The following is a 17,316-nucleotide window of genomic DNA, read 5'->3' as shown; positions in this document are numbered from 1 at the left end:
TGCACATACAGGTCCCTTTCCCTTCTTTATGATCTCTTTGGGATATAAGCCCAGCAGCAACACTGCTGTATCAAAGGGTATGCACAGTTTGATAACTTTTTGAGCATAGTTCCAAATTGCTCTCCAGAATGGCTGGATGTATTCACAGTTCCACCAACAATGTATTAGTGTCCCTGTTTTCCCACATCCCCTCCAACATTCCGCATTATCTTTCCCTGTCATTCTAGCCAGTCTGACAGGTGGTGGTATCTCAGAGTTGTCTTAATTTGCATTTCTTTGATTAATAATGACTTGGAGCATCTTTTCATATGGCTAGAAATAGTTTCAATTTCTTCATCTGAGAATTGTCTGTTCATATCCTTTGACCATTGAATGGCTTGATTTTTTATAAATTAGAGTCAGTTCTCTATATATTTTGGAAATGAGGCCTTTATCAGAACCTTTGACTGTAAAAATATTTTCCCAGTTTATTGCTTCCCTTCTAATCTTGTCTGCATTAGTTTTGTTTGTATAAAAACTTTTCAGTTTGGTATAGTTGAAATTTTCTATTTTGTGATTAGTAATGATCTCTCGTTCTTCTTTGGTTATAAATTCCTTCCTCTTCCACAGGTCTGAGAGGTAAACTATCCTGTGTTCCTCTAATTTATTTATAATATAATCTCATTCTTTATGCCTAGGTCATGAACCCATTTTGACCTTATCTTGGTAGGAGTGAGATTTTAATATTCTACAAGGATGTACACACATCCATGACTGTGGATGTCATTGTTTATTGTAATTTTTAAAAATAGTAGTCTAAATGGTATTAATCAAATTTTTGCAGTACTTGAGGGGTTTGATTCTCTACTTCTAGAGCTGAAAACTACATACTGAATTTAAGGAGAGTTTTACATATTAGGAGAATTTGGCTTATTTAGTATTAGTACATAATAAAGTCGCCTTTCAGCTATTCATGTGAACACACAGAGGAATAGTTGTGTTAAAAGTGCTGCATCAAAAGATTGTTTTTGACAGCTGGCATGTTATGCTGAAGCTGTGTTAATTTTATTGAAAATGTAAAGGTTTTTTTTATTTTTCATTTTTCTAAAGGCAATAATGAATACCCAAAGTAATATAATCGATACCACTTTCTCTGCATTTTTCTATTTAAACAGATTTTTAAAGTAAATTTTACTTTATTATGAATATTAAAATTAGATAATTGTATGTGAAACCTCAGGGCAGCAAGGATATATAGTAGATAGAATGCTGAACCTAGAGTGAGGAAGACATTTCCTGGAGTTTTAATATGACTGTAGCTAATTGTTAGCTGTACAAATCCTAACCTTGCTCAAGTCATTTCATCCTGTCTGCATCAGTTTCCTCATCTGTAAAATAAGCTGGAGAAGAAAATGGGAAAACCACTCCAGCGTCTTTGCCAAGTAAACCCCAAATGGGGTCATGTAGGACTGGAAAACGAAATATCATGTCATGTGAAACCATATATCTTTATTGGGGTCCAGTTCATTTTTTGAAAGGAAAGCTATAAGTTTTACCTTGTAGGAACAATACTGTCCTTCTTGGTTCTCTCATTCTGAATTTCCTTCAGCTTTTTTTTTTATTTAAAAAAAAAAGTTCCATTGACAATTCTATATATAGTTAAACCTAACAAACTCCTACAATTACCCATTTCTGAAAATATGTCTCAGTCTGCACTTGTCATTCACTGTCTTTCTACTCTGAAGTGTGAGAAACATTCATCAATCTGAAATTGTGACTTTGTCTCTGCTTTGTTTAGATCTCTGAAACCTTCAAAAGTGTTTTTGCTTTGCATTGTTATGATGCTATTCTGCTTCTTTACTTCACTCTGCATCATTTTACATAGGTTCTTCATTTCTCTGACTGCCTCCCTTTTGTCATACTTTATTGTATAATCTGTGACATTACATTTTGTTCAGCCTTTCCTCAGTTAATGTGCAGGTACAGCTATAAATAGTTTTGTCTTTGTAGATCCTTTTCCTCTAACTTTAAAAACTTCGATCTGTCTAGTATCTATCTCGTGGTGGTATAATTTCAGAGAATATATACAATTCATGACTTTTTGGGTTATAACTGTTCTCAGTTGTTTTCAAGAATGGTTAAATTTGTTCACAGCTCAACCAACAATATATTATTTTTTGAACTATACCTCTTAAGAATTGTCCTTTTTTCGGGGACATCCTAACCAATCTGGTGGATGTAAAGTAATGAAAATTATTCAGAGTAATTTTAAATCTGTATTTCTTTTATTAGTAATTATTTAAAGCAGTTTTTCAATGGTTGTTGATATGCCTGAGAATTTCCTGTTCATAATCCCTTGATCATTTATCTATTGGGGAATGGATCTATAATTACTTATGAGTAGTGGGTCTTTGATTCAATTCAGTAATGTGTTTTATCTATCAGACCTTATAACTGGTCTTATAACTTCTCTTATATATTCTCTTATAACTGAGAAATTGTTACAAAGATTTTTTTCCCCTATTAATGCTTTTTTCCCTAATAATAATTGTCCAAAACTTTATTTTTAATAATCATAATTGTTCATTTATTTTTATAATTCTTTGCTCAAAATCTTATTTGATCAAGATCTCTTCCTATACCTCTAGTTCTGAAAGGTATCTCCATCCCTAATATAATTTGTGGTAAAACCTTTTTTTCAATTAAAATTTGTCTCCATTTGAAGCTTATTTTAGTGTATAATTTGAGATATTCGCAAAAACTTAACTTCTTACATATTATTTTTCAGTATTCCCAGTAGTTTTTCTTGAATTATTGAATTTTTTTCTTCAGTAGTTGATGTGTCCTGGGGTTTATCAAATATTAAGCTTTTATCCTATATCAATTATTGTGTTTGATCAGGCCTGGAGTTCTCTGATATCCTGGAATTCTCTGATATACAATTTTTATTTCTGATCAGATTTTTTTTTTCAGTTACCAAATAGTTTTAGTGAAATATTGCTTTGGTTTCCTTTCTTTCCATAATTTCTGCTAAGATTCTTGACCTTTCACTCTTCTAAATGAATTTTAAAAAAATATTTAGTTATGTAAAAGTAGCCCACAGACAAAACCACATTTAGCCCTCATCCTTTTTAAAATTTATCTCTAAGTCCTGAAGACATTAAAGATCTAAAGGACCTTGTCTTTCCTTTCCCTATTACATTGCCATTGTTATTATTTAGTTTCTTCCAATTGCTAATATATAATTATTTTTCTAGGTTTTTCTTGACTTTTGTGTTTGCATTTCACAATTTTTATTCAGTTTTGTAATTTTCATCAGAAATGCTTTAAAATATTTATTTCAATAAAGGAATTTTACTCACTTTTCAAAGTCAAGCTGCTTGTTATTTTAAACTTTTTTATCTTTTGGCTTTTGGAATGTGCTACTCCAGTGTTTGGCATCTTGACAGGAGCAACAAAATAGGTTTAGGGTCAGCTGGGTAGCCCAATGGATAGAGCACTAGGCCTGGAATCAGGAAGACATCTTCCTAAATTCAAATCCAGTCTTAGACACATATTAGCATGTGACTCTGGGCAAGTCATTGAACACTTTTTGCCTCAGATCTTCATCTGTAAAATGAGCTGGAGAAGGAGATGACAAAACATTTTAGTGTAATTGCTTAAGAAAATCTTAAATGGAGTCTTGAAGAGTTGGACACAACTAAAAAACAAGTGAGCATAGTAACAGCTGCATAGTCTTCTTGTGTGATCCTGACATTGGTTCTTTGTTATTTGAATTCTGGCCATCTCTGATATTTTTTCTTTGAAATGAAAGGTTGGATTTTGGCTATGATCTTTTTGGGGAAGTTTTAAATTTGGAATTTCTTTTAGGAAGTGACTGGCAGATTTTATTTTCCCTTCATCTTGTGTTTCTAATAGACCTGGACAATTTTCTTTTATACTTTATTGAAATGTGGTCTAAGTTTTTGTTCAGCCTTTTCAAGAAATCTAATAATTCTTAAATTTTTTCTTCTTTTCCTGTTTTCCACGTCATTTTTTGATGGCTGTTAGCTTATATATTCTTAAAAATTTTTTTTCTTTATATTTTTTTAGTTGCATGTAAAAAAGTTAACATTCATGTTTTGAAATTTTGAATTCCAAATTCTCTCCTTCCCACTGTCCTCTTCTCTTGTGAAAAAGCAAGCAATTGTAGATTATACATGTAAAATAATGCAAAACATTTCCATATTAGCCATGTTACAAAAGAAAACAGACATCCATTCCTTCTTTACCACCCTAACCTCCCTACCTCCACCAGCCAAACAAAGAAAATAAAATGAAAGAAATGTACTTTGATCTACATTCAGATATCATTTCTTTCTCTGCAAGTGGATAGCATTTTTCATCATAAGTCTTTCAGAATTATCTTGGATTATTGTATTGCTCAGAATAGCTATGTCATTTATAGTTGATCATCCTGCAATTTTGCTTTATTAATCTTCTCCTAGTTTGACTCACTTCTATTTGCTTTTAATTCATATAAGTCTTTCCAGGTTTTTCTGATGTCATCCTGCTCATCATTTTTTTTAGCATAATAATATTCCATCAGTGTCAAACACCACAACTTGTTTATCCATTTCCTAATTAATGGATATCCCTTCAATTTCCAATTCTTTGTTCCCACAAAGAGATCTTATACATGTTTTTGTATATGTAGAATTCTTTGTTCTCTTTGACATACAGACATAATAGTGATATTGCTAGGTCACAAGGTATGCATGGTTTTGTAGCCCTTTGAACATAGTTCCAAATTCCTCCCAGAATAGTTGGGTCATTTCAACATCCTCTTGACATTTATTATTTTCCTTTTCTGTCATGTTGGCCATTCTGATAGGTGGGACGTAATACTTCAGAATTGTTTTAATTTGCGTTTCTCTAATCAGTAGAGATTTAGAGCATTTTTCATTTGATTATAGGTCAACTTATGTAGTATTCTAATTTTTTTAGTCTTTTGATTTTTCTCATGACACTATGAAATTCTGTTTGCTCCAATTTATTTTTTAAGGAGTCTACTATTTTGATAAGATTTTCCACTTTCTGAGCTATTCTCCCAGCATTTTTTCCTTAAGATTTCAAATTTCATTCTATTCTTCAGTCATTTCTTCCAACCCTATTCAAATCCTTGTTGCTAATCTATTCTTTTTTCCTGGTACTCTGCTTATACTTGTGGAGTTATTCTTTTCCTCTAGGTTTACTTCTTGGCATCTCTTAATTTATATTATTTCCTTATTGTGTTAACAGTTTTCTTTGATTTACCCCTTCCTCCAGCCTTAGTTTTTCTATTGAAGCTTTGTTAGAGACAGTCTTATCTTCATTACTCTTGTATTGACTGGCCAGGACTTGTTGGGCTCTGACTTCTTATGTGATCTGACAGCTATTGTTGTAGTCCTAAATCAGGTGGCTGGAACTTGCTTTCAGCCTCCAGTAGGTCATAAATATTTAGCATCAAACCTGGTTAGATTTTGGTCTTTTTACCTTCTCTGTATCCTATTTGCATAACCCTCAGTAAGTTGTCTGTGATTATAGTGGTGTCAGACTTCCTGAGGAGCTAATAAGGATTTTCAGAATGTAATATTGGAGATTTCCACATTTATAATTATTAATGTAATAAAGGAATAATTAGTATCATAGGGGTTGGATGGAAAGAATTAAGAGATCTTTGAAGATGCTGACAGAAAACATGTTGGAAACCTTTTTTTTTCTTATCTTAGAAAAATATTTTAGACTGAGTCACAACATCTGGGAAGGTTCTAAAAATCAAAAGAATACTGTAGAAATTAAAACTTTGCAACTTGAAGTTTTTCATTTTAAAATAATATTTTCTTTTGGTCTTCACTGTTCACTGGTCTTCTTGGCTTTCTAAGAAGTACAATATTTTAGAGAGTCTATAAGTACATGAAAATCTGAATATTTCAGAAATGGTAATTTGAAAGGGAGTTGGACACTTCCTTTTTTGAGAGTACTGTGATGCAGTTTTGTGCTTTTTAATAGAAAGCTTATGGGGAATAAAGTTAAGTGATGAAAAACTTTAATATTTTTCCAGCGGAGATCAGTCTTTGAATTTTGCTTGTTTGTTGAAAGGCAGTTGGGTTTAAGTGATTTGCCCAAGATCACACAGCTAGTAAGTATTAAGTGTCAGAGGCTGGATTTGAATTCAGGTCCTCCTGACTCCAGTGCCAAGTGCTCTATCCACTGAACCATCAAGCTGCCCTGAATTATTATTTATTATTTTTTAATTTTAGGGGAAAATGTCAACAATAATTCTGCATATAGTTATTTTTTCTACTTCTAATATAAGTTGATCTTATCAAATTGCTTTTATTTAGCAAAACTAAATCATATGAATCTGAATTTGAAGTACCCTAATTTTTTAATGTTATGATTGTATTAATTCTTTCATAGCATTAATTTTAGTCAGTTGTTTTCATAGTAATGTTTAAGAGTAATGAATTTGCCATTGTAAAAACAGTCAACTGACATTTTTTTCTTTTTAAGAAAATTTTTCCCATAACAGTTTTTTCATTTAGGTCTCATGACTGTTTTCAGTGATAGAAGTTTTTGTCTCATTTAGTTTTATTTTTTAAGAATATATGTGTCAGCATAATTTTTTTAGTTTTTCTAATTTCAATCATGTGAACTTCAATGAATATGTTATTTGAAATGTTTACTAGTGAGTCCCATATTAGTTTTCTGGAAAGGATTTATAGAAAATTTCTGTCTAAATCAGTAATGTTTGTTGGGATAGCTTAGCATAATGCCTAAACACATAATAGATAACAAATGTTTACTTCTTGATTGACTGATGTGTCTAAGATTGTGATTTATAGCTTTACCTAAAGCTATAATATAATATAATAATGAAAATAGTTATTTAAGATTTAATGTTTGTATAATAATTTCAGTTTTATTAGTTGGGACAAATATATGCTTATTGTTGAGTTACTGTCTTCTGGATTTATCTCTGCCCTTTTCTTGGAAGGGTTAGGGAGCTCCTGTTTGTACGAGACTTCTGTGAGTCTGAGTATTGTTGTGGCTACTGGCCTGGATGGATAGACTGGTGGTGATTAGCCACCAGTCTTTATCTCCTTGATTCAATCTTGATATCCTATTGTTTCCCTGTGGATTTTGAACTCTTCTGGCCTCTAATTTGTCTTTGCATGATCCCCAATCAAGACCATTACTTGCTGTGACACTGATAGTCCTTAGGGAAATATTGTAGAACTTACTAATTTCTGGTGTTTTGTGTAGTTGTCCTGGCCTTGGCAAACAGGCATCTGTCACCATTCTGTAGGACACATTCTTCATACACATATAGTCTTCTCTACTCATGATTGGTCATTGTATTAAGCAGAGTTCACAGATCTTTTGCAATTGTTTCTACAGTGTTTTTATTGTAGAATAAATTGTTCTCATGGTTGCTATTTATTTCATTCATCAGTTCATAGTTTTACTAGGTTTTCTCCAAAAAATCCCATTTTTTATTTTTATGGCACAACATTATCCCATCACATTCATATGCCATAATTTTGTTCAGTCTTTCCCAAGTTGATGGGCACTTCTTTAATTTACTATCATTATGAAAAGACCTGACACCCATCCATATCTCTCTGTATCTATCTATCTATCTATCTATCTATCTATCTATCTATCTATCTGTCTATCTGTGTATCTGTCTATCTATCTATCTTCTTTGGTTTCTTTAGATTATAGGCCTGGTAGTGGTATCACATTGGGTCAAAGATTATGCACAAATTGGTCATTTTGTATACAGTTGCAAATTATTTTCTAGAATGGTTGGGCCAGTTCACAGTTCCAGTTTTAATGTACCTGTTTTACCTCCCCAACATTTGTCATATTCCCTTTTTTTTGGTAGCATCAAAGAATTTTGTCAGTTATCGTCTTATACTATAATTTGCCATCTTGAAATGTTCTGCCTCCTTCCCTTTTCACTTCTTTAACCTCTCTCGCATCTGTAGTTTGATTGTTGTAATACCCAAATTTGTAAGGTAATTTTAAGTTCCATTAATTTTTAAAATCATGGCATAGCCTTACTGAAATGAATATCTGTCTAATAAAAGTTTTCTTTTTCTTTGAAGAATATTTTGTAAGTATATTCATGTATGTTTTAGAAAATCTATTCAAGTATTTCAGTATTTTTTGGTAGTTATTTAAATTGTGCCTTTTCTATTATATCCTTTTGGTTTTGTTATTAGATTTCTTTTTTTCAAGTTATTTTTGGGGTTTGTTGATTTCTCTTTTTCCCCCTCATATTTAATTCCCTTCATAGCTTCTTATGAATTTATTTCTTATATCTAGTAATTCTCTTGTTATAAAAGAATAAAAAAGTGAATCTGCTGAATCTGACAATATATCTCGTTACACACTCAGTCTACCTCTTCAAGCATAAATGAAAGTGTACTTTATAACCTCATTTTCAAACTAGATTTAGGTCTTTAAAATTACTTAGCATTTAATTTCCTTTGTCTTGTCCTTTGGCTTACATTATAATAGTTACTGTGAATTTCATTTTCCTAGTTCTCCCTATTTTATTTGGCTGCTATTAACTTAAATCTTTCCATGTTTATCTGAATTAATTTTGATTATTTCTTAGGGTAATATGCTATTACATTCATGTATCACAATGAACTGATTTAACCATTCTCCAGTCCATAGGTATTTACTTTATAGTTGTTTTGCTGCTACAGAAGTGTTGCTCTGAATATTTTGTGATCTTTTTGTCTAAGAGCTCTTTCTGTTTCTTTGATTTCATTGGAATATAGGTTGAATCTCTAGGTTAAAGATAAGGGACTCTTTTTTTTCTGATTTTTTTTTTTTTAAGATATTCTTTGTTTTAAAATTCCCTTCATTTCCAAATATATTCCTTCTTTATTCCTTGCCAAGGGAGTCATCCTTTGTAATAAAAAAGGAAAAAGAAAGAAAATATTATTCAGTAAAATTACCTAGCATCTCTAGAGTCTGAAAGCAAGCAGTATTTCATACCCATACTGTCCCAACTCTTCCTTCTTTTTCTTCCCCTCCCCCAAGAAAGGAGAATTATCTCTCCTGGGGCCATGCTTTGTCATTCTGATATTTAACTGTTCAGCTATTGTTGTTTTTTAGAAGTACATTTTTGTTGTCACTGAATATGTTTTTATGCTATAATTTATAAGTGGTATCCTTTTTTTTTATATTTTAGAAATAAAGCCATTTATTTGAGTCTTGGATTGTTGTTAACTCAGCTAATCTGCCCAAGATTGACACTATCAAGGTAGATGAACCAAGTTATCATCAAGAGGTCATTTTGTTGAGTGAAACGGTAAGCTTATTACAGAAACTTTAAAAGTACCACATATGGATTATGGAATATAAGAAAACTTTAAAAAAGATATTTCAGTTACTTGTTTTTGGTTACTTTTTTGAATTGGATTTACCAAGTATTAAAGAAGCATTTTTAAAGTACTTATTTTGTGCCAGTCATTGGCCACATATTTGAGATAGATAACAAAGAAAGGCAAAAAACAAACAAACAAAAAAGCCCTTGTTTTCAAAGGAATTAAGATTGTATACAGTTTTTGTATTTTTAGAAAAGAATAATAATTATAATGATAATATTTTATTAACATTTATATGACACTTTGTAAAGTGTCCTTACAATAAATCTTTGAAGCAGTATAAATGCAATTTTCTCTATTTTCCAGAGTGGGGAACTGAGTCTGAGATTTATTTGTTCAACTTCAGAAATCAAGTTCAGTGATATTCTATAGTTGCCTTTTTTTTCCCTCCAATAAAATATTTTTATTTATTTTTAACCTACATTTTAAAAAATTAGAGTTCCACATTCTTTCCCTGTCTCCCACCTTTCCCCCACCTGCTGAGAAGGTAAACAGTATTAAAGCAGTTATTCTTGTGAGGTCTTGCAAAAATATTTCCACTTTAACCATGTTGTATAAAAGATGAATAAAAACAGAACAGCTCAGTAAATATAAATAATAAAAAGCAAGAAATGTAAAGAAGGTCAAAAGTAGTATGTTTTTAATCTGCATTCAGAGTTCACTGTATTTGTCATCATGTATCCTTTGGAACTGTCTTATACATGATTGATTGAACTCCCTAGCATTTTGGAATCATCATGTGCAAGGGATTGAATGGTACTGACCTGGCTTTTGGCACAGAGTACTGTTGTTCATTGCTTCTGCTGATGCTCTCTTTGAAAAAGTTTTCTGCTTTTTGAATCTTAGTGGCACAGGGGGCTTGAGGGAAGTTGGTGTAGTTTGGTGCAAGTTTGTTGTAAGCCATGCTGCTGTGGCTCTTGCTGCATGAACCAGTTAAGGTATTTCGTTGATTTTTTTTTTTTTTTTTTTTTTACCTTGTTTGGATTTTTGGTGTCCTAGAGACAGCTGAAATTGCTTCATTTTCTGTACATCCCTGTGTTGGAAGGGTTTGAAAGATTGTGAGGTTTGGAGGAAAATAGATGATCTTTTTAGACATGTGACCCAGAAGTCCCCAGGAAAAGGTGTTTGTGTACTAGCCTTCCTCCCCCTCTATACTCTCCACCCACCCCATTGACTCATTCTGGAAATCCAAGTTTTGTTAGCGGTAGAGACGACCAGATCAATTTTTCTTGCTATGCTTTGGTAATTACTTGGTTGCTCACTTCTGTAGCAGCTAATTCTATAACCAAGAGAGTGAGTGGAAGGGTACCATTTAAGTTCTGAATTAAAGAGGAATAATATGACCCTCACTATCTCTTTTTATATTTTTGTATTTTAATACTAGCATGTTTTAGCTTTTATGGCTGTGAGATCACTCAAGCAAACAGTTAATCTGGTACAAAAAAATAAAATATTAAGAAAAATAAAGGGGATTGTTTTCCCATGAGATATAAAGATATTGAACAAACATAAACATGCTCACTAAAATAATTTTTTCCCACCATTTACTATATTTCCTTCTTAATGCTTCCCTCCACTTAAAAAAAGGCAGGGTGGGGTTGGGGGAAGATAGCTATGAATTAGTAAGAAGACTAGGAAAGAGCTAAAATGGGGAAAGCAAAATATGTGAAAAGGACAAATGTTATTCAAATAACTAGGTGCATTCAACTCAGATTTCCATGACCTTTTCATCCCCAAATCACCTGAGGAATTTTTCCTTTAGTTATTTCAGTGGGAATGCTTCCCATTGATGCTTCCACATGTCCTCATTTGGGCTTTTCTTGTCAGAGACAGGCAGTTTCCTTCTCCAGCTCCTTTTACAGATGATGGAACTAAGGCAAACAGAGTTAAGTAGTTTGTCCAGGGTCACACAGCTAATATGTGTCTGAGGATAGATTTGAACTCTGATTTTCTTGACTCCAGGCTTAGTACACTACCTACTGTATCATTCAGCTGCTCACCTAAGGAATTATCTGGGTCATTACAGGTTGTTTGGCTTGTTTTGAAAAATGATGTAAGAGAAAAAAATTACAAAGGCTTCAAAAAGAAAAAAAATAATAATTTGCACAGTGAAAAAACCAATCCAAACTGTTAAGAAATAATTCTAGAAAATACAAAACTAGCCTTTTTTATAGCCTTACTTTCCTAGATCTCTCTGCAGCCTTTGATACTATTAATCACTCTCTCCTCACCTGTAGTAAAATAAATTTGTACTAAATGACTGTGGATCTCTTTTAGCACTTGTCTTTTGTTTCTAGGTCTAAATACTTGTAGGAAAGAAGCATGTAACAGACAAGCACAGCACCTTACACATGGTGGGTATTTACTCCCTGTGTTAATAATGAAAACAATATTTATTATTCTGTGTTCCACACTGACTTGGGTACTGTGGTGATCCTGGAAAAGTATGAGATGGGCCTTACCTTCAAATAGTTTTCAATGTATTTGGGAAAAACAAAAATCTGAAATCAGAGAACAATAGAAGAGAGAATTTTAATCAGCATTGGTTGAATGGTTCCTTATTAGTATGCCTTGATTAAGGCCATATCTGTTTAAGAACTCAGTAATATTTTTTCTATGTGCTTGCCAAACCTACCCTTATATGTATTTTGCATGTAATAGAAGCTCAAAAAGTATTTGTTTAATGAATGGAATCAATAGAGTTGAAAGTCAGAAAATTGATAAAAAAAATCTTTTTTTTCTTAATGGTTTTTTGTGTTGGCAGGGAAACCCTAGTTATCTTAATTAACACTAACTTTATCTTCCATCGACTTATAAAATAAGCATATTAAAGAATGAAATACTTATATACTTTAACATTTTCAGCATTTTGTACTTTTTGTCATTCTTTTTACATCATATGCATAATTCATATTTCATCAATAAAAATCAGGTATTGAATATCAATGTAAAAATTTCCAAGATGTTAAAAAACACTTAACTTCTTGATAAAATAGTAAAATCCCATTTATATTTCTTATATCCTTTATTTGTTTCTTTTTTGTACATTAACACTACCACCAGAGGGCAGGCAGACAGGAATGGAGAAGAAATTAATCAATTTTAGATTTTAATTTCAGTCCCTGAACTGTTGTAGCATTTTACAAGATTATTTTAGAGAAATGTTTCTTTTATTTTTACATTATGTAGTATTTCATACAATGCTCAATTTCTTTAACTTTAATCTTCTGTGTTTGCAAAGTTTATATTTGGACACTTAAAATTTTAAAGCTATAACTTTGCTCCTAATTTTCATATTCTTGTTTATTTATTTCCATTTTAAGTGATCCTTGCTGAGGTTTTCATTATTACCATTAATAATTAGCAGTTAACATATTAAGTGGTTTTGTATGTTCTGTAATGTAGCATGCTTGAACAAGGTAAAACTTTTGGTTATTCTTGTATGTGTAATGTAGGAGTGCTTCTGAGGTGTCTTGGTGAATTTTCTAAATGATAAGTATTATCTTTTAACTAAGTTACTGTTAGTCATTCCTACTGTATTCTAAAGGATTGATTACTCAGCCTAGATCAAAGTAAACTTTCATTTATTAAGCATTTCACAAAAATCTAGTTTTTCAGTGATTAAGTTTATAATTCTAAAATGTTTGTATTCTTGTTAAGTGTGTCTGTGTGTGTGTGTGTGTGTGTGTGTGTGTGTGTGTGTGTATTTAACTTTGGGTCTTTTTTCTGCTGATTTTGTTATCAGTTTTGTGCAGTAAATGTCTTCAAAAATCAGCTTCAAGACAGCTGGTTCTCGATCTCCTACCTACTGCTGCCTAAGTTCACATGACTTTCTTTGCTCCCATAACATAAACAGTTGACATTAATTTGTCTGTAGGGAAACTTGTGCCAGTATCTGGTTTTCAATTCTGAAAACTATTAACAACTGATATTAATTATGTAGAAGAATCCCAAGATGGATTTTTTTAAAAAGAGTGTTCCTACTGCTTTTCCTGGAGATGTGGCTTTGGATATTGGTGATAATTTTCAGGAAAACTCTCCACTATTACTGAAGATGAGACGTCTTAGCCTGTTTTCTTTAGGAAAGACTATAAATGAAGAAGATGTCGTCGATTTTCTTCATCCTGATTATGACAAGTATAAACATCATCAACGTGGTAAAGACTTATTAAGTGTTTAGTTTTCCCTAGGTATTTAGGTTTTTTGATTATGTTAAAACAAAGCATGACGGATCGAGATAATTTTTATTCTTTAGTTAATAACATTTTTAAAGAAAACAGTGCTACTGTTTGCCTGATAAACATATGTGTTATTAAGAATTTTGCTTTGACTTAAGAGGGATTTGGATCTGATTTTTACTGTTGAAATTGAAAATCAGTGAAGATACTGTTTAATAGTAATTATTGGAGAATTTAAGAAGATGGAAAAATATCTCTTTTTTAATATAATGCATGTAGTTCATAGAAACAAAAAAGTTAAAAAGAAATTGACAATAAACATTTATGAATCATTTGAAGTTCTGTTTTTACAGAAATACACTGACTTCTCTCATTCCAAATAGGTATGGGAAAAAAAAGAACTGACATCTCACTTATATTGTAGAGATATATTATTACATAAAATAGGAAAGCTTTTTATCCAATAAAATTTTAAGGGGAAAAGTTACTTTTTTAATGCCATCCTTAAGAAAAGATATTTTATTAAATGAATTGGAGATTATTTATTTATTGATCATTTTAGTTTTGCCAGCTGCCTTAAGATTTTGTATGTGGCACTAGAACTTAAAAGTTATTAGGATTCACATTGTGAATTAATTTGAATAGGGAAAGTGGTGTTTAGGGTGCTGATCTTTGTAAAACTCTTTGCCTACCTTAAAGTTCTATATAAATGCTAGCTATTGCTGTTATTGTTATTATCACCAGAATACCAGATATATTACCAGATGATTTTAAAAAATTTTTATATGCCTCTTAATCATTGAAATATGCCTTACATTTTTATTTAAACCTGAATCACTTGTTACTAGTTTTATTTTGAAGATATTTATATTAAAGAAAATGTATTTTTACTTAAATATATATAACTTTCTTCACTGTTCCAAGTTCATTTATATTGTAATTTCTAATGTTTAGGCTCTATTTAGCTTAACCTATTGTATTCCCTTACTTATTTGGTCTCTGGTCAAAACTGTAAGAATAGTTGGATCTGATTTTAAAATTTTTCTGTGATTTAATTTTTAATATAATGTATTTTTTTTTAGCTTGGAAATTTCTGTTTCTAAGTGGTACATCTTTGATTTTTTTTCCCTTTTGCTTAAAAAACTGAAACAGTGATGACCTTTTGTGGACCATACTTTTTGAAAGTACCTTAGTCTGGAAGCCATAAATCATAGTGTGCTCCCTTAGAGGGGCAGACACCTCACTCTTTGGTCGAATAATTTCAGGAGGTTGGCTTCTCCCAGTTGTGGTTACAGTGTGACTTCATGCTGTTGCTTTAGTCCTTTTTTCTTGTATAAAACAGTGGTGGGAAAGAAGGCCCGTCCAGGATTCAGTTTGTGCGTCTTTTATAACATCTGGAGCTGTGGGGATTGCTCAGTGAGTGAGCGGCCTGGGGAGAGCAAAGGCTGCCATAGGCTTCTCTTCACTAATGATTTTTAGTGTGTGTGTGTTGTGTGTGTGTGTGTGTGTGTGTACTTTCTGGGGCTAGTTTGGTGTAAGGTTTCCATTACATCCTTGTTGGTCTTTTTATTTTCTCAAATGGCATTTATATGACATTTTTGCAGTGAGGCAGCTTGGAGGGTAGAGGGCTGGAGCTGGAGCTCATTGCGGCTTGAGACACTTCCCACCTGTGTGACCTTGGGAGACTCATTTGACCTGTGTCCTTTGATTTCTTCATCTTTGAAATGAGAATAATAGTTGTTGTACCTGCCTCCCGGGCTTATTATGAGAGTCAAAGGAGTCAATGTGTGAAGCATTTTGCAAACCTTGAAGTATGAATGTTAGCTGTTATTATTATTGTCATTATTATTATTACAGTCATCATCGCCAAAATGCCAGATTTACTACCGAAAGATTTCTTGCCTTTTTATAGGCATCTTATTCAGTCCATCATTACATGGTTATTTAGTGTCTACTGAGTGTCAGGCACTGAGGGAATGCTTTAAAAGGCAAAAGAGTCTCTGCCTTCAAGGATATCACAGTCCAATAAGGGAGACAGTATGCAGACAGATTATGTACACTGTAAGCTATGCATATGATAAATAGAAAATAACAGGAAAAGTAACATGAGAATTAAGACAGGTTAAGGGAGGCTTCCTGTGGAGGATAGGATTTAAGTTGGGCCTTGGAGCAAGGGAAGAGAGAGAGCATTCCAGATATGGAGATCAGCTGGAGAAGATGCCAGGGCCTGAGATGTAGAGAAGAGACCAGTGTCACTTGAGTCAGGGAATAAAGTACTAGAAGACCAGAAACATGGGAACAGTTGGGGGTCTGGGTAATGAAGGGTTTTGAATACTGGGCACAGAAATTTATTTTGTCCTGGAGGCAATAAGAAGCCACTGGAAATTATTGAGTAGGGGAATGGCGATGTGAATGGAACTGCATTTTTGGAAGATCACTAAAGTGACTGACTGTGATGGATTGGAGTGGAAGGAGACTTGAAACAGGTAGACTATTGATATAACTAAAGGGACAAGTGATGAGTGGCTCTATCAGGGTGGTGGCAGAGGGGGAAAGGGAGCTTATTTGCACATGGACAGACCTTGACAACAGCTTAGCGATTGGGAGTGAAAACCTGAAAGTCCAGATGACTCCCGAGTTGGAAGCCTGAGGGACTAGGAGAGCTGTGTTGTTGCCCTCTGCAGTAATACAAAAGGTAGGAAGTATGAAGTGATGGTGGTGATCGTAGTGATGGAAGAGGGTTTATCATGAGTTCAGTTTTGGATCTGTTGACTTTAAGATACTTATTGGTATTCATTTTGTGACATATGAAGATCAGCACAAAGTTTGGGCAGGATAGATAGTTTTGAAAATCATTATAGTGATGGTAATTAAATCCATGGAAGCTGAGGAGATCACCACGTGAAGTAATAAGAGAGAAGTGAAGCATTTCCAGGACAGAACCTTAAACTTATGGAAGTTATATGCAAATATTTAAAGTTAAGACTCTTCCCCCCAATTAAAAAAAAAAGTTTTATATTTTTTATTTTTATATTACGTACATTTTTCTTATTGGCTTTCCCTTCCCCACCACCCAAGAATGATCCAATATAAAAATATTTTTTAAAGACAAAAAAAAGGAAAAATAATCCTGACATTAATACATTGAAAAAAAAAATCTGATATACATTATATTTATCTACTACAATTTTAAAAACTAGTCTCTAATTAGCGGACATTTACTTTGCTAATGTTACAAATATTTTGTTGTCTATGAGGACTATCTTATTATCAGTGACTTCTTTGGAAGAGAAGCCTAGTGCAATTTAGGGACATCTAGGTTATGCAGAAGATTGAGTGTTGGGCTTGGAGTCAGCTTCAAACACTCAATAGCTATGTTACCCTGGGCAAATTGTTTCTTAGTTTCCTCATCTGTAAAATGATTATTTGGCTGTCAGGATTGTCGTGAGGACCAGATGAGATATTTGTGCTTTACTTAGCACATAGCAGGTGCTATAAAAATATTAGTTTTTCTTGCTTTCATTATCTTTCTTTCTAGATGATAGAGTATGGACATTTGAGTCCCTTTATTTTTATAATTCCAAATTGCCTTCCAAAATGGTTGTGCTAATTCATAGTTGGCCTAACTATGTACCACTGTGCCTTTCTTTCTGCTACTTTCTACGAGTAGCTTTTTCCATCTAATGCTGTCTTTGCTAATTGCTAGACATGAGCTAAAACCTCAGAGT

General features: G+C 32.6%; 1 protein-coding gene across 4 annotated transcripts in view; it reads left to right on the top strand.

Moving 5' to 3' along the window:
- Window positions 1-17,316, top strand: part of FRYL (FRY like transcription coactivator) — a 262,394-nt gene that overhangs the window by 49,592 nt on the left and 195,486 nt on the right. For 2 of the 4 annotated variants that reach the window (XM_031942463.1, XM_031942464.1), the window contains exon 3: window positions 9,215-9,334. The exons of 1 other annotated variant lie outside the window; for it this stretch is intronic. The gene's annotated coding sequence lies outside the window, so the exon portion shown is untranslated. Of the gene's footprint in view, window positions 1-9,214; window positions 9,335-11,712; window positions 11,765-17,316 lie in introns of those variants that run through there. One more of the 4 variants, XM_031942466.1, reaches the window with a different exon arrangement.

Source organism: Sarcophilus harrisii, chromosome 6 (genome assembly GCF_902635505.1).
Source record: "Sarcophilus harrisii chromosome 6, mSarHar1.11, whole genome shotgun sequence".
Classification (NCBI taxonomy): domain Eukaryota; kingdom Metazoa; phylum Chordata; class Mammalia; order Dasyuromorphia; family Dasyuridae; genus Sarcophilus; species Sarcophilus harrisii.
This window is presented reverse-complemented; position numbering and strand designations above follow the sequence as displayed.